The sequence below is a fragment of the Octopus sinensis genome, linkage group LG19 (genome assembly GCF_006345805.1).
Source record: "Octopus sinensis linkage group LG19, ASM634580v1, whole genome shotgun sequence".
In the NCBI taxonomy this organism is placed as follows: Eukaryota; Metazoa; Mollusca; class Cephalopoda; order Octopoda; family Octopodidae; genus Octopus; species Octopus sinensis.
In genome coordinates, this window is record NC_043015.1 from 5,942,400 (window position 1) to 5,947,399 (window position 5,000).

The 5,000-nt window shown below is 34.1% G+C and overlaps 1 protein-coding gene across 2 annotated transcripts in view; it reads right to left on the reverse strand.

Moving 5' to 3' along the window:
* The window catches only part of LOC115222245 (neuroligin-4, X-linked-like), a 666,739-nt gene that overhangs the window by 80,942 nt on the left and 580,797 nt on the right, over positions 1-5,000 (reverse strand). The gene's annotated exons all lie outside the window — the stretch shown is intronic.

Genomic DNA, 5,000 nt, shown 5'->3' on the forward strand with positions numbered 1-5,000 from the left:
ACCACTTATCACGAACAATATACCTATATCAGTAACTTACATATTCATACTCTATAGAATATTTAGAAAACTATTCACTATTCATTATTTCGAAATACAGACACGGTAACGACAGCACGACTTACGCTGGTCACACAGGAATTTGTTGAAGAGTGAAGTTTGAAGTTAATCTAATGCAAACACATAGGATAAGCTTTTGTAGATTAAGGTTATTTAATCGCAGCCAAGTCTTCATTTACTAAAAATGTAATTTTCAAATTTCTTAAAAGGTACAAACATATATTATTCCACCATACGGGATATATATGAAATGCACAAGAAAAAAAAAAACTTCAGTGTGTACTCATAAAATAATTACACACACATACTTACACACAGATATATATATGCATACATATGTATGTGAGTGTACGTACATACATATATATATATATATATATATATATATATATAACTTCATATAACTTTATATAATTAGGGCTCAGTAAAATAAATTACTTTGCCACATACGAGCCATTAATATATAACGTACTATTTTGAATTCGCCTTAAATGGTCCTTTTACATACTGTACACTACTTGGTGAAATTAATTAATAACTAATTGATTTTACCCTTAATTATTGATAATATATATATATATATATAGGTGTGTTTATGTATGTATATATGTATGTGTGGATATATATATATATATATGTTTGTATATGTGCGTGTATCTATATACACACGCACAAACAGGCACACGTACGCGCGGGTGCACACACACACGTCTTTTTTTTCCTTGTATGTTAGCGCTAAATATTTTCCGTTTTGTTTTTTCTCTAACTCCATTAATTATGCTAATTATTTAAGCCACTTATGGATACCTGTGTTTTCTCTTAAACATTATATCCCTATTACCTTCTCTTTTATTTTACACTCGTGTCCTCTCTTCCATGACATTTTATACGAGATGATTACGCCTACAAACATTAATTGGTCACACACTCGATGCACGTGTCTATACTTACACACACTTTACCACCGACATCTCCACTCTCTCTCAATCTCCACATTTCCTCTAGCTTCTTTATATATATATATATATATATATATATATATATATATATATATAATATATATATATATATATATATATACATATATATATACATACATATATAGCTTATGTGTGCTTATACATATATACATATATATATTCATACATGTAGGCATATACGTATATAGAGAGAGATAGAGACGCAGGAGTGACTGTGTGATAAGAAGCTTGCTTCCCAACCACATGGTTCCGGGTTCAGCTCCACTACGTGGCACCTTAGGCAAGAGATTTGTACTATGGTCTCGGGCTTAACAAAAGCTTGTGAATGGATTTGGTAGACGCAAACTAAAGCAATCCTGTCGTATATATATATATATATATTATATATATATATATATATATATATATATATACGCGTGTGTGTATTGGTGTGTATGTGTATATCCATAGACACACTTACACGCAGGCACACACATTTCACCACCATTTCTCATCTTATCTATTAGCCGGCGAGGTTACATTTTTATATTCGATCAGAGCGGGGTAACAAATATATTGACAGCAAATAATAACCTATTAAGAATTCCATTATTTACATTTCTAATCTGTGTATATAATCTATGTAAGTAATTTGCGTATATATATAATACATTCCTGTCAATCAATCAGTAAACCACTCAGTTTATCTCTCTCTCTCTCTCTATCTCTCTCTCTATCTATCTATCTATCTATCTATCTATCTATCTATCTATCTATCTATCTACCCAGAAATCGAAAACAGAGAGTTGCTTATTTGCAAAAAAAAAAAAAAAAAAAAAGAAATATAAAATGTGACTTCATTGACCGAGGTTACCGTGGTCTTTTCCGTAGGCTTTTCTTTCCACGGGTAAACCTCACCTGTCCTCCCCTTTACACTTCATATTGACATTTCTGTGATAACGATCCCTATTGATCAATTTTTTTTTTTTCCTCTCCCCCTTTTTTTTTTACCCCCCCCCCTTTTTTTTGTCCTCTTTCTCTCCTTTTACGATCCCTTTTGATCGAAACTCCCCCTTCCTTTTTTTTTTTTTTTTTAAACCTTCAAAAGAAAAGCTCTACCTTGTAATTTGTTCTATCTGTGTGCAGCCCTGTGTGGCTAATAAAGAAACATATCTATCTATCTATCTATCTATCTGTATGTCTGTCTATCTATTTATCTATCTATCTAACTATCTATCTATGTATCTATCTATCTATCTATGTATCTATCTATCTATCTATCTATCTGCCAATCTATTTATCTATCTATATATCTGTCTATCTATTTATCTATCTATCTATCTATCTATCTATCTATCTATCTATCTATCTATCTATCTATATATCTATCTATCTATCTATCTATCTATCTATCTATCATATATCTGTATGTCTGTATATCTATTTATCTATCTATCTAACTATCTATCTATGTATCTCACGCGCTGAGACTGCGACATCTCTGGCTCTATGTAGACGACGGTGAACAGGTGTGGTCGCCGTTTGTGAGGCACGCTTTCCCGCAGCTCGTCTCCATGACCGAACTGCAGTCGTGGATTAAAAAGAGGCCGAGGAAGGGCGAATGGCACCGCGAGTGTCGCGTTGCTCTCAAGCAACTCTGCCGTCCTGGGTCGACCTTAGTGACTTCAACACAACCAAAGCATTCTATAGGGGTTTAGTGGAGGGGAGGTACGACGACGAGCTCGGGGCGAACCTGGACGTCGACGAGGAGTACCTGACCCGCCTGTTCGGGACGACTTTCGGGCCAGGGCCCATGGACAACTTCCAGAGATCCCTGGCTGGCAGTGCTACCGAGAAGCGCTACCCGTTCGGGATAAGCTCTACAGACACGGCTCGAGAAACACGGGGCCGACCTGACCGAGATGCGGTCAGAGCGACGAAACCGTTCTGCACGCACTCGTTCAGTGTCCAACAATTTCCGACCTGTGGGCTTATGTCGAACAACTGCTGTCACGTGTGGGACGAGTCGGTTTATCAGCTGAGTCTATCGTCAATATTGTCACGCCTCCTTCCTTCAAACGGGAAGGAAGAGCTATTTTCATCATCCTTGTGGCTATGGCGAAAGAATGTATCTGGTGGACGCGTCTGAAAGGATTGGAGACAAACACTTTCCTCTCTGGTCAATCTCTCATCAACTTCTTCAAGTACCACTTGAAAAGGAAAGTGAGAGTAGAGAGGCAAGTTTTGTCTAGCGAATGTTTTAAAAAAAGAGTGAATGTAGCAAGAATGGCACGTATGAATGACGAAGCCACCTTGAGCATAGTCCTATGAACCCAGAAATCGAAAACAGAGAGTTGCTTATTTGCAAAAAAAAAAAAAAAAAAAAAAAAAGAAAAATAAAAAGTGACTTCATTGACCGAGGTTACCGTGGTCTTTCCGCAGGCTTTTCTTTCCACGGGTAAACCTCACCTGTCCTCCCCTTTACACTTCATATTGACATTTCTGTGATAACGATCCCTATTGATCATTTTTTTTTCCTCCCCCCCCCCCTTTTTTTTTTTTTTAACCCCCCTTATTTTTGTCCTCTTTCTCTCCTTTTACGATCCTTTTGATCGAACCTCCCCCTTCCTTTTTTTTTTTTTTTTTTTTAATACCTTCAAAAGAAAAGCTCTACCTTGTAATTTGTTCTATCTGTGTGCAGCCCTGTGTGGCTAATAAAGAAACATATCTATCTATCTATCTATCTATCTATCTATCTATCTATCTGTCTGTCTATCTATTTTTCTATCTATCTATCTATTTATTTAGCTATGTATTTATATATCTATCTATCTATCTATCTATCTATCTATCTAACTATCTAACTATTATCTATCTGTCTGTCTGTCTATCTATCTATCTATCTATCTATCTATCTATCTTTCTTATTTTACTTTTTTTTTGTTCTTTTCTTCCCTCGAAAACCTACGCCACCCCTTTTTTTGTTTCTTTTGTTTTTTGTTTTTTTCATCCCCCAAAAGAAAAGCTCTACCTTGTAACTTGTCCCATCTGTGTGCAACCCTGTGTGGCCAATAAAGAAACTTATTTATCAATCTATCCATTTATCTACCTATCTATATGTCTGTATATCTGTCTGTCTTTCTGTTTATCTATCTTTTTATCTATCTATATATCTATCTTTCTATTTATCTATCTATCTATTTGTACGTATGTGTGTCAGACTGTGTGGCGTGTGCATCTGTCATTGTAAGTATGTATGTCTGCATCATTCTTGCATGCAAGAAAATTCACATGTGTAGTCAAAAACGATATTACGATGCATTTTCAATAGTATATATTTAAACTTCTCATTAAGAAAAGTTTATTTGATTAAGAAAAGCTCATTTGAATTGAAGTCAAACAACAGGGGAGACATTTATGAATTCGACAATGATTCCTAATGTCCTTATCACACGTAAAATATTTATAGTGCAGATAGCGATCTGCTCAGATTATGAACGACATTTCCATGTATGTGCAATGAGAAAAAGCAAGCAAATTTGCATGATGATCAAAATGTCTCATCTGTGAAATCAATCACAGGGAAGATTCATCAATACGTTACGACTGATATTATAGATAACATGAAAATTAAATCCATACCAAGAAACAGGAAGACGCAGAAGAAATCAATCGTAAAATGATGACAAAAGTATAAGAATAACAATAGAAATAATAATAGCAGTAATAATAATAATAATAATAATAATAATAATATAATAATAATAATGAAACCGTTGTTTTATAACGGTATATCACGAAAGAATTGTATGCACTACATCTATGCAACTAATTTGCTTTCAGCAAACAAAAATTCCTGAATATATATGCGAATATACATACATATACATACATATATACGTATATATATAAATATATATATATATAATATATATATATATATATATATATATATATATATATATATATAATGTATGTGTG